The sequence below is a fragment of the Bison bison genome, unplaced genomic scaffold (genome assembly GCF_000754665.1).
Source record: "Bison bison bison isolate TAMUID 2011002044 unplaced genomic scaffold, Bison_UMD1.0 scf7180017864263, whole genome shotgun sequence".
NCBI classification, from domain to species: domain Eukaryota; kingdom Metazoa; phylum Chordata; class Mammalia; order Artiodactyla; family Bovidae; genus Bison; species Bison bison.
Genome location: NW_011494835.1, coordinates 9,993,121 through 10,014,557, shown reverse-complemented (window position 1 = coordinate 10,014,557; position 21,437 = coordinate 9,993,121).

Genomic DNA, 21,437 nt, shown 5'->3' with positions numbered 1-21,437 from the left:
AATCATTCCCACCATCAGGGTCTTTTCAAATGAGTCAGTTCTTTGCATCAGGTGGCCAAAGTTTTGGAGTTTCAGCTTCAGCATCAGTTCTTCCAAAGAATATTCAGGACAGATTTCCTTGAGGATGGACTGGTTGGATCTTCTTGCAGTCCAGGGGGCTCTCAAGAGTCTTCTCCAACACCACAATTCAAAAGCATTAATCCTTTGGTGCTCAGATTTCTTTATAGTCCAACTCTCATATCCATACATGACTCCTGGAAAAACCATAGCTTTGACTACATGGAAGTTTGTTGGCAAAGTAAAGTCTCTGCTTTTTAACGTGCTGTCTAGGTTGGTCATAACTTTTCTTCCAAGTAGCAAGCATCTTTTAATTTCATGGCTGCAATCACCATCTGCAGTGATTTTGGAGCCCCACCAAAATAAAGTCTCCCACTGCTTCCATTGTTTCCCCATCTATTTGCCATGAAGTGATGGAACAGGATGCCATGATCTTATTTTTCTGAATGTTGTGTTTTAAGCCAACTTTTTCACTCTTCTCTTTCACTTTCATCAGGAGGATCTTTAGTTCTTCTTCTATTTCTGCCATAAGGGTGGTGTCATCTGCATATCTGAGGTTACTGATATTTCTCCCAGCAATCTTTATTCCAGCTTGTGCTTCATCCAGCCTAGCGTTTCACATGATATATAAGTTAAATAAGCACTGTGACAATACACAGCCTTGAAGTACTCCCTTCCCGATTTGGAACCAGTCTGTTATTCCATGTTCAGTCTAACTGTTGCTTCTTGACCAGCATGCAGATATCTCAAGAGGCAGGTCAGGTGGTCTGGCATTCCCATATCTAAGAATTTCCCACAGTTTCTTGTGATCCACACAGTCAAAGGCTTTGGAATATTCAATAAAGCAGACGTAGATGTTTTTTGGAACTCTCTCACTTTTTCTATGATCCAACGGATGTTGGCAATTTGATCTTTGGTTCCTCTGCCTTTACTAAATCCAGCTTGAACATCTGGAATTTCATGGTTCACATATTGCTGAAGCCTGGCTTGGAGAATTTTGAGCATTATTTTGCTAGTGTGTGAGATAAGTGCAATTGTGCTATAGTTTTAGCATTCTTTGCCATTGCCTTTCTTTAGGATTAGAATGAAGACTGACATTTTTCTGTCTTGTGGCCACTGCTGAATTTTCCAAATTTGTTAGCATATTGAATGTAGGACTTTCAAAGCATCATCTTTTAGGATTTGAATAGCTCAACTGGAATTCCATCACCTCCGCTAGCTTTGTTCATGGAGATGCTTCCTAAGGCCGACTTGACCTCACATTCCAGGATGTCTGGCTCTAGGTGAGTGATCACACCATCATGGTTATCTGGGTCATGAAGATCTTTTCTGTACAGTTCTTTGTATTCCTGCCACCTCTTCTTAATATCAGCTGCTTCTGTAGGTTCATATCATTTCTGTCCTTTATTGTTCCCATCTCTGCATAAAATGTTCCCTTGGTATCTCTAATTTTCTTGAAGAGATCTCTAGTCTTTCCTATTCCTGTTTTCCTCTATTTCTTTGCATTGATCACTTTTGAAGGCTTTTTTATCTCTCCTTGCTATTCTTTGGAATTCTGCATTCAAAGGATATATCTGTTCTTAATGACCTAGATCACTACAATGCTGTGATCACTCACCTACAGACTGACAACCTGGAGTGTGAAGTCAACTGGGCTTAAGTAAGCATCACTAGGCACAAAGCTATTAGAAGTGATGGAATTCCACCTGGTCTATTTCAAAAGATGATGCTGTGAAAGTGCTGCACTCAATACACCAGCAAATTTGGAAAGCTCAGCAGCAGACATGGGACTGGAAAAGGTCAGTTTTCATTCCAATTCCAAACAAAAGCAATGCCAAAGAATGTCCAAACTACTGCAAAATTGCACTCATCTCACATGCTAGCAAAGTAATGTTCAAAATTCTCCAAGCTAGGGTTCAATGTGAATCGAGAGCATCCATATTTTAGGTAGTTAAAATAGGAAACAGGAGTCCAAAATGGTGTTGGCTAAAAGACAAGAAATGGAAAAGCCTAAGAAAATAGAACAAAGGAAGGTCCAAGGACCGGAGTGAGGACCTCAGATAGAACAAACAACACTCCTGGCTAGCCCAACTTACAAAGGGCAGGCCCAGGGGGGAGGAAAAAAAAAAAAAACATATAAAAAGAGGAGCCAAAGGGCCAAAGGTCTCTTTCCTGCGTGCTGGGGCGCTCTTCTGTCCGCGTCTTTGGGTTGACATGCCCTCACGCCTCAAGGATGGATTTTCCTGCTATTTTATAAATAAAATAGAGCTGTAACACGGAGCTGTAACACTGATTTGTCTAAGAGCCATAAGACGGTCTGTTCAAGACCTGAGAGCTATAACATGGTCTGTCCAAGACCCAAGAGCTTTAATGTCCCTCACTCCAACAACTTTGTTGTTACGATACAGAACCGAGGAACATCACTCGCCTGACGCATATGTTCAAGCTGCATTTAGAAAAGTCAGAGGAAGCAGAGATCAAATTGCCACCACCCGCTGGATCATCAAAAAATCAAGAGAATTCCAGAAAAATCTCTACTTCTGCTTCATTGACTAGGCTAAACCTTTGACACTGTGGATCACAACGAACTGTGGAAAAGTCTTTAAGAGATGGGAATACCAGACTACCTTACCTACCTCCTGAGAAACCTGTATGCAGGTCAAGAAGTGAGAGGGTAATAGGCAGGAAAGCCAGGAGTCTCCAAATGGAGGAAATAGGCTGCAAGTGTCAGACATTTTTTTTATCTCTTTTAAGTGGCAGGAAGAAACAAACTAGTGATATATTTTTTCCCCGTCTCTATACAAATTTTAAAAGAGGTTTCTATTAAAACAATGTTGCCATAATGACACCTGGTTCCACCTGAACTTAACTTTTCTCAAATCTTGAGCTAACCAATGCATTTTTTTAAATAGAAATGTTTGTCTTAGGCTATGTTAATATACTATGCATTTATCCCAGACTGTCTTCAAGTCTGTTCAGCCTAAAGTCTCAGAGCTGACTTGACAACCAGTATGTTATAATCATACATTGCTCCCTTAATCTATGTAAATGAAACTATTTGTATGGTAATCTACCTTTCTTCAAGATTTAAGTCAATAGCTTTATGGCCCTGGATGATTTATCTGGTGCTGAGATTATCTCAAAATGCATCTTGTGGGTGAGGGGCCTGGTGCCATTCTCTGAATTTTGAGACATTTCCTTTCTTTTATTAACAGACTGCTAGTAACTATGTAACATCCAGCTAAAGACTAGCAGGCAGGTATTCTTTCTGCCCTCTTCTGATGTCTATGTCAGAAGCTTTCTCTATCTCTATTATACTTTAATTAAGCTTTATTACACAAAAGCTCTGAGCGATCAAGCCTCATCTCTAGCCCCAGATTGAATTCTTCTCCTCCAGAGGCCAAGAATCCCGGCGTCTTTTGTGGTTCAGCAACAATCTTTCAGAAATAACAGTTAGAACCAGACATGGAACAATGGACTGATTTCAAATTGGGAAGGGAGTACATCAAGTCTGTATATTGTCATGCTGCATATTTAACGTATATGCAGAGTACCTCATGCAAAATGCTGGGCTGGATGAAACACAAGCCTGACTCAAGACTGCTGGGAGAAATATCAATAACCTCTGATATGTAGAGAATACTATCAGGTGAATGCATGCTCCTTGGTTTTTGTTTCGTCACAACAAAGATTTGGAGTGATGGACATTAAAAGCCCCCTTGGTGTGTCACAGCACTTGGGTCTTGAACAGACCGTGTTATAGCTCTCAGGTCTTGAACAGACCATGTTTTGGCTTTTAGACAAATCAGTGTTACAGCTCAGTGTTACAGCTCTATTTTACTTCGAAGATAGCAGGAAAATCCGTCTTCGAGGTGTGAGGGCACGTTGATCCAAAGACACGAAGAGAAGAGCGGCCCCAGTGCGTGGGAGAGAGAGCTAGCTTTGACTCCTCTTTTTATATGTTCTTCCCCCCACCCCCCGACCCCCTGACCCGCCCTGGGCCTGTCCTATGTAAATTGAGCCAGCCAGGAGTGTTGTTTGTTTTACCTGAGGTCTTTACTCTGGTCCTTGGACCTTCTTTTGTTCTATTTTTGCGGGCTTTTCTCTTCCTAATCTTTTAGCCACCACCATTCTGGACTCCTTTTCCCTATTCTAACTACCTAACATTCCCTCCTCAAGAGATGGGAGGCCCAATTCTTTGGAAATAGGGGCATTGAGGTCTTTCTGGATACTTCCTGCTGAACTGGGATGGTGAGGGGTATTGGGCCTCCCCCTCTTATTAGTCTCAAGCCTCAGAGTCCTTATAGTGGTGTCTATCTAAGGGTGAGTGATATTTTCTGTGGTTGGCTGTAGTTTTATATCTTTGTTGAACTGGCACTGCATGTTGTAGCTTGTTGACCTGGGCAGAGACAAACAGGTTACAACATTGACAGTACATGGAACAATCATAAGCATCATCAATAGAGCATAACAAGGACTAGTAGGGGCATTAGCCAATTTTAAATTCACATCACCAGGATGGCTCAAGTCTCTCCTTGTTTAGGGATCAGACGATCTATCTCCTGTTTTGGAGTACAATCCCTACCAAGCTGTGTTGGCTCTTTAGAGCTATCCTGAGAAATCTTATCCCCAGAAACCAGATTTTGGGGGTGTTCATTAGAATGGCACTCATTTGTAGTTCTGAATAGGTATCTGATATTTCCCAGGGGTTCACAGGTGTATTGAGTGTCCTCTTCTGTTTTCTTTCATGGCTTGACTCGTGAGTAGTGAATCCAGGAGTCATGTCCTGGTACCTTGACTGCTGTGGGGGTAGAAAGTATTACAGGGTAGGGGCCCTTCCATGTGGGCTGGAGTTGAGCCTTTGGGGACCCATCTTTCCAGACTTTAATTAGGACTTGAGTCCCTGGAGCATACAGTGGTGACTCCTTAGAATCTTTTGGGTCCTGTTCATACCCCACAAGCATATATCCTGTTGGGATTGCCCAATGGCCATGGTATAAGACTGGAGGGTCTGAACCTCTGGATCTAGGAAGAGGTCATTGACATAAACAAAAGGTCTCCCACATAGCATCTCATAAGGACTAAGACCAACCTGTTCCTTAGGGGCAATATGGGTACAGAGGAGAGCTTTTGGTAAAGCCTCCTTCCATCCCAGGGAGGTCTCCTGGGTTATCTTTTTTATTGCTGATTTTAAGAATTGGTTTGCTCTTTCTACTTTTCCTGAAGACTGAGGCCTCGAGGCATAATGGAGATAATAAGTAATGCCCAATGCTTTTGAGACTCCTTGGGTGACCTTAGAAGTAAATGATGTGCCATTGTCACTTTGTAATGACCTGGGCAGACCAAATCTTGGAATGGTTTCATGGAGCAGTTTTTTTTTTTTTTTTACCACCTCCTCAGCCTTCTCAGTCTGGGTGGGAAAGCCTTCAATCCATCCTGTGAATGTATCTATCATGACTAATAGGTCTTTATACCCTTGAGAAACTGGCATCTGGGTGAAGTCCATCTGCCAGTCCTATCCTGGATAGGTCCCACATCGTTGGACAGGCTGGGCCAGGTGGGGTCTTTGAGCTCCTTGGGGGTTGTTTAACTGGCAAATGGGACAAGAGGAGACCACTTGCGTTATGGTTGTTTGGAGGCCTGTTCCTCTGAAGGACCTTTCTAGTAATTTTTGGAGGGCCTTTTCCCCTAAGTGAATGGTGACATGTAAGGAGTTAACCAACTTCCATTGGAGGTTCCCAGGCAGAAAAACCTGGGAACCACCCCGTATGATCTTCTTGAAAGCCCTTACTCTTAGCTTTAAGAGTCTCACCTTCAGTATATGAAAGAGTTTTTAACAAATTAGTCTGTGGAACTAAGGTGGCAACCTCTATTAGGTCATGTTTCTGTAATGCTGCTCTCTTAGCTGCCTGATCAGCTGCTTGGTTCCCTCGTGCCACTTCTCTGTTCCCTTTTTGGTGTCCTTTACAGTGGGAGACTGAAACCTAAGTGGGTAGATGGACTGCCTCCAAGAGTCTAAGAATTTGATCACCATATTTGATTGGGGACCCTCGGGTGGTCAAGGGGCCCCTTTCTTTCCAAATAGCAGCATGTGTATGTAACACCAGAAAGGCATACTTGGAGTCAGTGTAAATGGCTATTCTTTTTCCTTTTCCCAGCTCTAAAGCTTGAGTCAGGGCTACAAGCTCAGCTAATTGGGCTGAAGTACCTGATGGCAGAGGCTTAGCCTCTATGGTCTCAAAATTGGAGACTATTGCATATCTGGCTCTTCTTTTTCCATCCAAGACAAAGCTGCTTCCATCAGTGTACCAAATTTCCTCAGGATTGGTCAGAGGATCTTCTGACAATCCCTCTCGGGGTTTTGTCCAGTGGTCCAAGGTTTCTAGACAAGAGTGAAAGGGGAGAGAACTCTCGGGGGTAGGCAGGAGGGTGGCTGGGTTAAGAACTTCACAAGGGGATATAGTGAGGCCTGGATTTTCCATCAGCATTACTTGATATCTGAGGATTCTTTGATCAGACATCCATAAATGGCCTTTCCCACTTAGGAGTTGTTTTACTTGGTGGCTGGTAAAAATAGTTAATTTGCCCCCAAAGGAGAGTTTTAAAGTATCTTCTATCATGATTGCAATAGCTGCAAGATTTCGAAGGCAGGAGGGCCAGCGTTGGGTGGTTGGATCAAGCCTCTTGGATAAGTAAGCTACAGGCTAGGTCTCAGATCCCAGCCTTTGAGTTAACACTCCCAAGGCGATTCCCTCTCTTTCATGGACATAAAGTTAAATGATTTTTCTGGGTCTGGCAACCTCAAGGCAGGTGCCTGAGTTAAGGCCTGTTTTAGTGTAGCCTCTGTCTTCTTTTGAGGAGTTCCCCACATCAGTGGGATTGAATCACCCCATCCCTTTAAGTTTTCATATAAGGGCTGGGCAATTAGACTACAGTTAGGTATCTAGATTCTACAATACCCAGTTAGTCCCAGGAAAGCTCACAATTGTTTTTGAGTCGTGAGGGAGGGCAACTGGAGGATTCCTTGTATCCGATCAGAGTACAGCCTCCTGGACCCGTGTGTAATCTAAACGCCCAGGTAAGTGACCTTTGTCTCAACCGTCTGTGTCAGCACGGGAGACTTTATATCCCCTTCCTGCCAAAAAGTTTAGAACCTGAATTGCCTGTTGTTGGGCACTTTTCTCATCTGGAGAGCAGATTAGTAGGTCATCTACATATTGTAATATTTTCCCATTAGGTCCCAAGTCCAGATCTAGGAGATCCTGGCTAAGGGCCTGTCCAAAGAGGTGGGGGCTATCTCTGAATCTCTGAGGTAATACTGTCCAAGTTATCTGTTGGTGTTTTTCTCCTGGGGCCTCCCACTCAAAAGCAAAAAGATATTGGGATTCTTTAGCCAGTGGTATGCAAAAAAAAAAAAATGCATCTTTGAGATCCAAGACTGTAAACCACTTGGCACTGGGTGGGATTTTTCCCAAGATTACATAGGGATTGAGTACTGTGAGATGGAGGGGGACTACAGCTTCATTTATGATCTGGAAATCTTGAACCATTTGCCAGGTTCTTTTTTCTTTACTGAGAGGATTGGGGTGTTACATGGTGAACTGTTGGGGACCAATAGCCCACAAGCAAGGAATTTATTTATTAAAGGCTGTAGTCACTCCCAAGCCTCTCTTTTGAGAGGATATTGTTTCCAGTTAGGAAACCGAGTGGGATCTTGGAAGACAATGATGACTGGTTCAGCTTGGTGGGCTCATCCAGGAATCCCCTGGTCCCATACATGGGAGTTAATTTTGTCTTCCCATAGTTTTTGGTCCCTCTCTATTGGAAAAGATGTAATGGTTCTTCAGTAGTAACCAGGAGAGGTAGGGCTCTAGGGGCTGAAAAGCTTCCCATCACAAGGGTGGTCCCCAGTTTGGTGAGTATGTCTCTTTCCATTAAGGGAGTAGGACACTCTGGGACCACCAGAAGCTGGTGGGAAAATATTTGTCCATCCCAGCAACAAAGAAGTGCTCGGGTGAATCTTTTAGTAGTTGTTTTTCCTGTAGCACCCAAAATGGTACAGGTTTGGGGAGAGAAGGCTCCAGAGTAGGAGATCAAGACAGGGTAGGTAACCCCTGTGTCAACCAAGAAATTCTCGGACCTACCTTAGCTCCAGCCCCGTGATGGTTATCTATGACAGGTGGGCTGGCCTTCAGTCCTCTTGAACCATCGTGAGGGTAGGCTTGGCACTTGACCTTGAGGCTCTTGGATCCTGAGGGCAGAGTGCCACCCAATGTTCCAGTCGATGGCATTTGTAGCAAGCCGTTTTAGGAGACTTGTCATGGTTTGGACACTCTTTGGCCCAATGCCCTGCCTGTCTACAGATTAGGCATTTGCCTAGTGCCTTGTCTGGCTCAGAGGTTAAAGCATCTGCCTGGAATGCGGGAGACCCAGGTTTGATCCCTGGGTCAGGAAGATCCCCTGGAGAAGGAAATGGCAACCCACTCCAGTACTCTTGCCTGGAGAATCCCATGGAGGGAGGAGCCTGGTAGGCTACAGTCCATGAGGTCGCAGAGTTGGACACGACTGAGCAACATCACTTTCACTTATTCCTTCAAGGATTTGGGGTTTGCTTTAGGGCTTCTCTGGAGGGCGGCCAGCATCTGGGCATGCCTTGTCTCTTTCCTTCTCTCCCTCTCCTGGGCTTTGGCCTCCTTCTCCTGTTCTCTGTTATAAAAGGTATTGGTGGCTGTCTGGACCATCTCATCTAAGGAGGAAGCAGGGTCCTGTTTCCTGTAGCTGTTGTAACTTAATTCTGATATCTAATGCACATTGGGACAGGAATTTGTCCTTTAAAACCACCTGTCCCTCATAAAAGTCTAAGTCCAGATTGGTAAACTTTTGGAGGGCCTCTTTTAGCCTTTCCAGAAAGGCAATGGGGTTCTCATTGGGCTCCCGAGTTATTGCTGAGACCCAGGCATAGCTAATTACTTTTTGCTGGGCTGCTTTCAGTCCTACCTTCACACAGATTAGAAAATGACCTCTTTCCCAGATGTGCTCAGGGTCATTATAATTCCAATTAGGATTGGAAGAGGGGACTGCAGCTTCCCCTCCTGGGTATTTATCACTGGACATATGAAGCCCTGTTGCATACCTCCGGGCTTCCTTTAAGACCCTAGTATGTTCAGGGTCAGATAAAGTTTGACTAAATATGACCATGATGTCTTTCCACGTCAAGTCAAAGGCCAAGGTAATACGTTGGAATGTATCTCTATATATTTGCCTGGGTCATCTGTATAGCTTCCCAGGTCTTGTTTGATCTGTCTTAGTTCCAAGAGGGAGAAGGGCTAATGGACCCGGGTTGGTCTGAATTCTCCTCCAGTTTCAACTAAGGGACATACTCGAGCGGGCTTTTGTGGAGGGGTTGCTCCCTGATATGGGGGCACATTTGGGTATGAGGAAGGAGCACCAGGCAACTCAGGAGCTGTGGGAGGTGAGCCTTCGCAGAGAGGTCCCCTTTCTTGGTTGCCTATGCCTAACACCATTTGCCTAGTGGGCCACTTTTAGGGTGTACAACAATCCTATACTTAAGACAGAGTTCCTTCATATCTCTTAGTCAGAAGAAAATTTGGACATAGGGGATCTCTGTCTATTTCCTTTGTCTTTTGTATAATAATTCTAATAGCAGGATAGTATTGTAATTTAAAGTCCCATCCTCAGGCCAGTGTTCCTCATCCCCCAGTGGATACTGTGGCCACGCAGTGGCACAAAAGAATTTTAAGCAACTTTTCCTTAGAGTTAGAGGGTCAAACAGCTTCCAGTTATCAAGGATGCATCTCAAGGACATCTGCCGGAAAGTGGATTGGTTATTTCCCATCTGAAAGACAGTCATGACAGGGAGGAAAAGAAAAAGAAGAAAACGAATAGACCTCCTTCAATTTCCATGGGTGGACTTCCTTAGGGGTGAGTCTTTTTGAAGTTTATCCTAAACAGTACTGTTACAACCTGAGAGCCAGGCGTCCCCGGGTCAGGGTGCAGATCTCCAGGCAGGCTGAGGTGTGACAGCCTCCTGGAGATCAAATCCCCGGGCAGGTTGAGGCATGACAGCCTCCTGAGAATTGGGTCCCTGGGCAGGTTGAGGCGTGACGACCTCCTGGGATCCCTGGACTGGCGGATCCCTGAGCAGGTTGAGGTGTGACAACCTTTCGAGGACCAGATTCCTAGGCAGGTCAAGGCAGGTTGACCTCCTGGGACCCCGGGACTGGAGTTGGGTGTCCCCAAGGTCTCCAGCGTGACCACTGCTGGGTAGGATTAAGGGGTTGTAATCTTAACTCATTGCTGGTTTGTCCACCGTGGATGGGAATCGATATAATGTAAAGCAATCCAAGCCTGTGCCCTAAGACTGGGAAACAGTGTAACAGTCATAAGCCTTATCCTCTTATTGCTCTAAGGGATTGTAAGTCACTGATTTCTTTCCCTAGTCTTCCATAAGAGCAGGTCAGGGTGTCTGCAATGGTAAATATTTCTTGTCATAGACCCACTTTAGGTAATAACAGAAGTGACAACAGAGTGGGTTATCTGGCCCGGTTAGGGACATTAAGATATTTTAATAGTATGCTGGGTGAAGCAATGCTGCCTACAAGGGGAAGGGTCCTGATCATAGGAGTTAGTAATTGGCTCAAGAACAAATCGGTAAGAGGCAACCAATCAAATGTTTCATAAAAGTGGAGTAGAGATTTGATCCAGGGATATGTTTGTAACTTTAGGAGAAGGGTGGTAAGGGTTTGGGCCCAAACGGCCTGCAGGGCTAACTCCCAAAGTGGCAAACATTATCCCTGGAAGCCCAATTGCCTTTGAAGGGATGCCAACTGATGGACTTCTAGCAGGCACTGTGTGCCTGTCGCCCACCCTAGTGGGTTCACTGGGAGATGCTGATGTTGCACATGTTATAGGAAACATGGAAGATGAAGGCCTGAATATCTAGAGGGGTTGGATATTATACAGTATTTTGTCCCAAGGCCAACTATTTTCTGGTTGTGCCTCCAGAAGATTGTAGAGGTAACATTGTGGGCCTGGATGGGGCTCAGGAAAAGAGCATGAAACAGGAGGGAGGGGGCAGATCACAACCTTTGAAAGAATGACAAAACACAAGGGTATAACATAAACTGATTAAAGTCAATTGGGCCCAAGATGACAAGTCAAATTTAAGTAAACCTTAATCCCCAATCTGTAAGCTAAAAGACACATCTAGAGGTGGCAGGACAGCTCCAAGGCACTGTCAAAAGACAGAGGAGTGGGTAGTTCCCCAATGGCTGGGATGATCCTCTCACTTATTAGCATATGAATTCACACCTCTTGCAAAGCCTAGCCAGGCCACATTCCTTGGCCTGTACCCTGTAGAGTGTGCTTCTCTCTGAATCCTAACAAATCCACCTCTCACTTATCCCTTTGTCTCTCACTGAATTTTTGCAATGAGACATCAGAGCCTGAGCTTCTTTAGGTCCTGAAGTTGGGCATCCTGGGTTTTGGTTGGGCTCAAGTCCCAGGAGAGAGAGCTGAAGGACAGGAGGAAAAAGCAGTGGGAAAAACGTGACAAGGAATCCCCTTCATAGCCTGCCAGAAGATTTGCTAAATATGACTGGTGCTCAGTTTTCATTGGTCTGATCCTTGGCACAAAGAAGAGTAAGGACAGAAGAACCCCCACTGGCTTGTGTAACAGCTACTGGGGCTCAGCTGATAGCGCCTTTGGGACAGGCTGAGGAGTAGCCTCTCCAGAGTCCCTCAATTGTGCCCACTGCCACCCACCTGTTCGTGGGAGATTCGAGGAAACAAGAAACAAGGGATTGTAAAGGAATTAAGATTTCATTAGGCATGTCACTCCAGCTATAGGACCGAGGATCTCCTACCTTAACTGGAGGTCTTCTGGAATCTGAGACTGGGCTGCGTGAGCTTTCTGCTGTGTTCGTTTTTCACTGTCCCGGTTTCCAGCACGATGGGCCTTCCCCTGCGCTGGGTTTTCGTCACATTCCACTTCTACCGCGGGAGCTTCACTGACTTGGGCTCCTGTTGTGCTTGGCCTCTTCTGCGCGAAGGTTGTTTCAGCCAGATTAAATCTGAGTCATGGCACCATAGATGTCACGTGAGTGTATGCTCCTCAGTTTTTGTCTCCTCACAACAAAGATTTGGAGTGATGGACATTAAAGCCCCCTCAGCGTGTCACAGCTCTCAGGTCTTGAACAGACCATGTAATAGCTCTCAGGTCTCGAATGGACCGTGTTATAGCTCTTAGAAAAATCAGTGTTACAGTTCAATGTTACAGCTCTATTTTACTTAGAAGATAGCAGGAAAATCCATCTTTGAGGTGTGAGGGCACGTCGATCCAAAGACGCAAAGAGAAGAGTGCCCCAGCGCATGGGAGAGAGACAGAGAGCTAGCTTTGGCTCCTCTTTTTATGTTTTTTCCCCTGGGCATGTCCTATGTAAATTGGGCCAGCCAGAGTGTTGTTTGTTTTACCTGAGGTCTTCACTCTGGTCCTCAGAACTTCCTTTGTTCTATTTTCGCGGGCTTTTCTCTTCCTTATCTTTTAGCCACCGCTCTTCTGGACTCCTTTTCCCTATTCTAACTACCTAACAATACTACCCTTAAAGAAGAAAAGGAAGAGGAACTAAAGAGCCTCTTGATGAAGGTGAAAGAGGAAAGTGAAGAAGTTGGCTTAAAACTCAACATTCAGAAAACTAAGATCATGGCATCTGATCCCATCACTTCATTGCAGATAGATGGGAAAACAATGGAAACAGTGGCAGACTTTATTTTCTTAGGCTCCAAAATCACTGCAGATGGTGACTGTTCAGGTCAGTTCAGTTCAGTCGCTCAACTGTGTCCAACTCTTTGTGACCCCATGAACCATAGCACACCAGGCCTCCCTGTCCATCACCAAATCCCAGAGTTTACCCAAACTCATGTCCATTGAGTCAGTGATGCCATCCAACCATCTCATCCTTTGTCAGCCCCTTGTCCTCCTGGCCTCAATCTTTCTCAGCATCAGGGTCTTTTCAAATGAGTCAGCTCTTCACATCAGGTGGCCAAAGTATTGGAGTTTCAGCTTCAACATCAGTCCTTCCAATGAACACCCAGGACTGATCTCCTTTAGGATGGACTGGTTGGATGTCCTTGCAGTCCAAGGGACTCTCAAGAGTCTCCTCCAACATCATAGTCCAAAAGCATTGATTCTTCAGTGCTCAGCTTTCTTTACAGTCCAATTCTCACATCCATACACACACAACTCTCACATCCATAAAAGGCTTCCCTGGTGGCTCAGATGGTAAAGAATCTGCCTGCAATGTGGGAGACGTGGCTTCAATCCCTTGGTTGGGAAGATACTCTAGAGAAGGGAATGGAAACCCATTCCAGTATTTTTGCCTGGACAATTAAATGGACAGACTCCATGGAGTCACACAGAGTTGGACACAACTGAGTGACTTTCACTTGATGCTGGGAAATATTGAAAGCAGGAGGAGAAGAGGACAACAGAGGATGAAATGGTTGGATGGCATCATAGACTCAATGGACATGAGTTTCAGCATCTCCAGGAGATGGTGAAGGACAGGGAAACCTGGTGTGCTGCAGTCCATAGGGTTGCAAAGAGTCAGATGTGACTGAGTGACTGAACAACAAAGACAACCACAAATATTACATTAGGATTAGCTTTCTTCCACTCCCAAAGGTTCTGATGAACATGCTTATCAGACCTCCTCCTCCTATACAAGGCCATGACTCAATTCAGAATTTTCTTCCAGATACACATGGGGATGAAGTGGTTGGAACTAAATTGTTACTGCATTGTCCTGAAGAGACGTTCTCCAAAGTACCTTATGAAGACCTGTTCAAGCTGCCCATTTCTGTTGTTCTTAAGAACTTACTATACTGACTGATTTTGATTTTCTGAGCTACCAATTCTTAAAATAAATCTTCCTTTAATCCTTTTTATTGTTTAAAAGTTGGAGTTTGTTTATGATAATTGAACAACTTAAGTGATAAAAAACAAACAAACAAACAAAAAAAAACTACCCTAGAGAGAAGTTGCAGAAAAGATCCTCATGAAATATGAGGTATTTGAATTACAGTAATCTGAGTTATCAAACTTAGATTTGGCACATGAAATTAAGTCTCTGTTTATATTCTGAATTAGCTAGAATTAGTCCATGTCTCAGTGCCAACTGCATTAATCAATCTACTCCATGAGGTCTAATAGTAAGTTTTTGGTAAAGTTTTCATAGACTAAGCAACTGCTAAGATAGAGCAATGCAAAGGAGATGAGAAAAATTTATTTATGCTAAAGAAATGAAGATTGCATTCAAAGCTGAAAATTAAAATAAAGAAAAAACAAACTAAAATTTGAAATGTTTATCTTTTAGAAGCTTTATGTGACAATAATGAAAGAACATCTTGCTGCTTTTACCTGGTGTTGAAAATAGTATGAAGAAATTTATTGAGGAAGTTGTTAAATTTTATTGACATTCAGTTCCTAGGTGAAAACTTTCAGACTAATCATCTGGTTTAGAAGGAAAGAATGCTCAAACTACTGCACAATTGCATTCATCTCACATGCTAGTAAAGTAATGCTCAAAACTCTCCAAGCCAAGCTTCAGCAATACATGAATTGTGAACTTCCAGATGTTCAAGCTGGTTTTAGAAAAGGCAGAGGAACCAGAGGTCAAATTGCCAACATTCACTGGATCATGGAAAAAGCAAGAGAGTTCCAGAAAAACATCTATTTCTGCTTTATTGACTATGCCAAAGCCTTTGACTGTGTGGATCACAATAAACTGTGGAAAATTCTGAAAGAGATGGGAATACCAGACCACCCGACCTGCCTCTTGAGAAATTTGTATGCAGGTCAGGAAGCAACAGTTAGAACTGGACAAGGAACAACAGACTGGTTCCAAATAGGAAAAGGAGTTCGTCAAGGCTGTATATTGTCACCCTGCTTATTTAACTTCTTTGCAGAGTACATCATGAGAAATGCTGGGCTGGAAGAAGCACAAGCTGGAATCAAGATTGCCAGGAGAAATATCAATAACCTCAGATATGCAGATGACACAACCTTATGGCCAAAAGTGAAAAGGAACTAAAGAGCCTCTTGATGAAAGTGAAAGAGGAGACTGAAAAAGTTGGCTTAAAGATCAACATTCAGAAAACAAAGATCATGGCATCTGGTCCCATCACTTCATGGGAAATAGGTGGGGAAACAGTGTCAGACTTTATTTTTGGGGGCTCCAAAATCACAGCAGACGGTGATTGCAGCCATGAAATTAAAAGACGCTTACTCCTTGGAAGGAAAGTTATGACCAACCTAGATAGCATATTCAAAAGCAGAGACATTACTTTGCCAACAAAGGTCCGTCTAGTCAAGGCTATGGTTTTTCCAGTGGTCATGTATGGATGTGAGCATTGGACTGTGAAGAAAGCTGAGCGCTGAAGAATTGATGCTTTTGAACTGTGGTGTTGGAGAAGACTCTTGCGAGTCCCTTGGACTGCAAGGAGATCCAACCAGTCCACTCTATAGGAGATCAGTCCTGGGATTTCTTTAGAAGGAATGATGCTGAAGCTGAAACTCCAGTACTTTGGCCACCTCATACGAAGAGTTGACTCATTGGAAAAGACTCTGATGCTGGGAGGGATTGGGGGCAGGAGGAGAAGGGGACGACAGAGGATGAGATGGCTGGATGGCATCACTGACTCGATGGACGTGAGTCTGAGTGAACTCCGGGAGTTGATGATGGACAGGGACGCCTGACGTGCTGTGATTCATGGGGTTGCAAAGAATCAGACACACTGCATGCCTGAACTGAACTGAACTGAAGAGCATTGAGAAGTTCCAACTTCCCAAATCCCTGAGAATAGTCCTTTATAATTTTGCCTCATCAAACTGAAAATGATGTGCTTCCCTCTATGGAAATGAATTAACCTTTCTCCTCATACCATACTCCTCACACTATTTATAACACAACATAAATTCAAACATAACATAAATTCAAATAAAGCAAATCTGGAATCAGTAAAGTGAAATCATAATAGTTAAAGAATTCAATCCAAAGGATTTGCATATGAGGAGTAGATTATGATTCATCACTGAGCTTTGAGGATGAGAGCATACTTACTCTTGTGAACATGAAATCTAAGATGATAACATGGCTGTAACCTTCCCTGACTCATTGTGCTGTGAAACTAAGAATGTGTAACCACCCTGTGGCATCAGAGAAACCTGGCACATCTAAGGGAGGCCTGGGCAGCGTTGGAAGGAACACTGTATTAGCAAGTTAGTATTTCTTAAGTTCCTTGAATACATACCACTTCCTCATCACCAACTACTGAAATCAGAAGAGTGCCTCAGATTAATTAACTAAGCAATGCAAAATATCTTGCCCAAACTACAGATGGTTCTGAAAATATGCAGACGACAGCAACAAGAGGGCAACTGGAATATAACAGCCTCATTAATAAGAAATCCCTAAGGACAAAAGGGAAATTCTCTGATTAGGCAAAAATTTCAATCATTACATTTTCTTTACTACTTCGCTTAAAAGGAGTGATGGCCTGGGGTCAAGATCTACACTAATTCATGCATTGTGACTAATGGACTAGAAAATTAGGATCTTAGAATGTTTTAGACTGGAGAATTGGACAGTAAGCTCAGTCTTTCCTCTTCATTTCCACTACAATAAACAACTACAGAATCTCAGTGCCTTACAAAACAAGTGTTTATGTTCATGCTCAGGAGTCTGCAAGTAAGCTCTGGCTCTGGTTTCTCTGATCTAGGCTGGGTTTGGCTGCACTTAACCTGAACTTGACTTGGAGTAGGTTGATTAATGAATTTGGCACTGAGAGACATGGACTAATTCTAGATTCAGAATATAAATGGAGGCTTCAATTTCATGTGCCCAATCTGAGTTTGATAACTAATTCCAAATATCTCATGTTTCATAAGGATCTTTTCTGCAACTCCTCTCTAATGTCCGGTCTTGTATCACTTAAGTTATTCAGTTATCATAATCTTGGGAAATATTTTTGTTTTAACACTGACTCCTCCATCAATCCATAACATTTCTTAAAGATACTGGATTTGGAGAAAAGAAGCCTTGTGACACTGGCCTTTGTAGGCTTTAGCTAAACATTCTTTTAAGGTTGTCTCTGACAAATCAGTGAATTGGTTTGCTATTATAAGTAGGTCAGTTTTGTGAAAAGTGACATTTTTGGAAGTGAATACATATAGGGAAAAAATTTGTGTGCATGTGTGTGCACATCTGTATGGGGCGGGGGGAGAGACAGAGACCGAGAGAGAGAGGTGTATCAAGAAAGCAAAGCAAAACAATAAGAAATAAATAAATAAGTTGTTGATTATTATCAGTTAAAGCTCAATTTTCTTGAGATACCTTCTCCCACCCAAAGTGATTCTAGTAAAGCTACCAACCACCAAATAATCTGGGCTCCTGTATAAGAGAGGATGTATGTGTGACTCAGACTGGGCCAGGACTTTTACTAAACCAGATATGCTTGGGCAATGAAAGGTCTTTAGTTATTATATATATATAAAAAAAAGATGCAGTCCTCTGAAAAGTATGAATGACTTTTTAAAAAATCCCTGTAATTTCTAGAGTTTCATGATTTCTGCCTTTTTAAGGTCTGATTTTATGTTTTTAACTTTTTTATCCGTTGAAAAAATGATCTTTTGCCTTGCTCTAACTTAAGGCTAAACACAATTCATCAGGATTCTTGGAAAAGCAGCTTGGAAAGTTTGTCATGAATACAAATAAAACTATGCATATTTCTAAACACATAAAGTAAATATTTTATTATAATGTAACTATAAGTAAGGAAATTGTTAATTAATTGAGTTATAAATAATAGAATATTCAACTGTACTTAAAAATTGAACAAATTCAACATTTAACGATGTGTCAGAGAAGGCACATCCCTTCCTGATGACAAGGCATGAAGGGCACTGAAAGGATAGCCGTGTATTCTGTATCCAGTGTCTACAGCAGAAGACATTCAGGTGGATAATTTAGTTAGTCCCCTTTGTTTACCTAAGAATCAGCTCAAACATCGACCTCCATTCAATATAATTCAAGTGGGATGATGGTAAGCAGTTTTTTGGGAATAAAATTTGAAGAAATTTAATCAAAATCTCCTTCATTTTTTCTGTCATGATAGAGCACAATCCAATTTTCCCATTCATCCCTGGACACACAAAACAAATTTATCTAGAATTGTGAAGTTTCTTGGATTTAGAATGAGTTGAGGTGACAGAATGAATCATCTCATGCCCAAATATATATATAAATGCACCCTAGTTCTGCAAAAATCATAGCCCCTGGCTTAACTTGGCCTAGAAGTCAACTCATAAAACAAGTTCCTGACAATCATTTACTGAACTCTATAGAAAAGGACCCACCTTCAATGATGTTATTCCAGTAGCAACCTACCTGGCTGTTACCGTGGTGATAAGAGGAGGATGTACTTGGGAGAACTGTGAATTATGTACATATGGTGAGCATTCAGCCTTTCTATCTATGCTGGCAAACTCCATATTTTAATTGAAAAAATAAAACATACTAAAGTCAACTGTATATGAAATTGCATTAGAATCAATTTAATCCATATATTAAAAAAGCAAATATGCTTGAAACTGCAATATTTTAAACTACTTTTTATTTAAATTATTTCTGGAAAGTCAGAAATTGAATAAATTATAAAATTATTTTTTATAACAACACAAAATTGATAATCATAACAGTTCAGTTCAGTCGCTTAATACCACTCTACTCTTTGCGACCTCATGGACTGCAGCACAGCAGGCTGCTCTGTCCATCACCAACTTCCGGAGCTTAATCAAACTCATGTCCATTGAGTTGGTGATGCCATCCAACCATCTCATCCTCTGTTGGCCCCTTCTCCCGCCTTCAATCTTTCCCAGCATCAGGGTCTTTTCAAATGAATAAGTTCTTTGCATCAAGTGGCCAAAGTTTTGAGTTTCAGCTTCAGCATCAGTCCTTCCAATGAGTATTCAGGACAGATTTCCTTTAGGATGGACTGGTTGGATCTCTTTGCAGTTCAAGGGACTCTCAAGAGTCTCCTCCAACACCACAGTTCAAAAGCATCAATTCTTCAGTGCTCAGCTTTCTTCACAGTCCAACTCTCACATCCATACAGGACTACTGGAAAAACAATAGCTTTGGTTAGACAGACCTTTGTTGGCAGTGCAATGTCTCTGCATTTTAATATGCTGTCTAGGTTGGTCATAGCTTTTCTTCCAAGGAGCAAGCATCTTTTAATTTCATGGCCGCAGTCACCATCTGCAGTGATTTTGGGGCCCAAAAAAGTAAAGTCTGACACTGTTTCCATTATTTCCTCATCTATTTGCCATGAAGTAATGGGAGCAGATGACATGATCTTAGTTTTCTTAATGTTGAGTCTTAAATCAACTTTTTTCACTCTCCTCTTTCACTTTCATTAAGGGCTCTTTAGTTCTTCTTTGCTTTCTGCCATAAGGGTGGTGCCATCTGCATATCTGAGGTTATTGCTATTTCTCCCAGCAATCTTGTTTCCAGCTTGTGCTTCATCCAGCCTGGCATTTCACATGATGTACTCTGCATATAAGTTAAATAAGCAGGGTGACAATATATAGACTTGATGTTCTTCTTTCCCAATTTGGAACCAGTCTGTTGTTCCATGTTCAGTTCTAACTCTTATTTCCTGACCTGCATACAGATTTCTCAGGAGGCAGGTCAGGTGGTCTGGTACTCCCATCTCTTTCAGAATTTTCCACATTTTGTTGTGATCCACAAAGGCCTTGGCATAGTCAATAAAAAAGAATTAGATGTTTTTCTGGAACTCTCTTGCTTTTCCCATGATCCAACGGATGTTGGGGATTTGATCATATAGCAATATACTAACATTAATTAAATATTCACATTTTTACTGTTGACCTAGAGAAAAAGAATTATGTAGGCAAAATTTTAGTGGTAACAGAATTATAATATCTATTCTCTTGGCCAAAATTATGACCTCTGAAAGAGTGAAAAAAATGGTTTACATGTAAGGATAGTAGTGGTTAATGACTATAAAATATGATAAAGTTTTCCACATATGAAAATCTGCCTTTTAGTATTATAATCATGTATCTAGTTGAGTGGCTTCATAAACTTATTAAAGGCATATAAAACTCCAAACACTTTTGAAACCTGTTCTTTAACAGATGATCTATCAGAGTGGGTTCCACAACTTCAATATACCAACACTTATGGTTGTCTTTACAACCAACTTTATATAGTATTCTCTTTGCATGTGTCTTATTAAATGTAGACTATTACACAAGGTTTACTATCTATCATTCTTCAACATCCTCGAAACCCTTGGCCGGCACTCAAGGTGTAAGATTTTTCCATAAGTTATTCTGTCATGTTCCAGCAATAAACACATGCAATGCTTTATTTCTTCTTAATCTTGCTCCCAAATATCTCCACTGTGAATTTTGAAAATCATTCCACTGCAGTCTCATCCTCTCACTTTAAATTTGTGGCCTTGTGGAAACAGATTTCTTTGCAGAACATTCAAGAGGAATTTACCACGTTCTTACACTGCTGCATAGGTAATAGCTGAGATTGGTGTAGTCTTGGTTCCTCGGTGGCTTTTCCAAGCTATTATTGATGATTTCTCATGTAAAAAAATCACTCCACTGCTTTTGGAGGCCTATCCAGTTGGCTATACAACCAGCTACCTTTCCTCATGCTTTCATTCCTCATTCTTATCATTTTCCTCATTTCCACTGATAACTTTGCTACCAGCTTTTCTCATCTTACTACATTCAAATCCTTACTGTCATACTGAGTCAATACATGGCCCTATTAAAAATTACATGCAGCACTTCCAGTTCCTTGACCCAACATTCTGAATGACCATCATATTTGTTCCACCTGAAAAACCCATCTCTATAGCAATATTCTAAACTTGGTCATTCCTCAAGATATTTTAACTCTAAGGTAATAATATATATATATATATATATGAATATGCTTGATTTCTAAAAAAAATTCCAAACTGTGTTTCTCGTAACTTTCTCCTACTTCATATGGGTAATACCAGGATGCATCATCTTGATAAGAAAGGAAATCCCATTAAAAAAAAAAAAAAGTTTGTGGTGGCAGAGAGGGACACATCATGCAGCTTCTGAGATCATAGATCTCTTACTGGGAATCCAACCCTGGGTCCTCGGAATTGAAATCATGAAGTCCTAACAATTGGACCACCAGAGAATTCCCCACAAATCCCCTGTTATGAACAAGCTGTCCCATCAGTGTCTGAAATTTGTGAGATGGCTTCCACACTGAACAGTGTCTCTG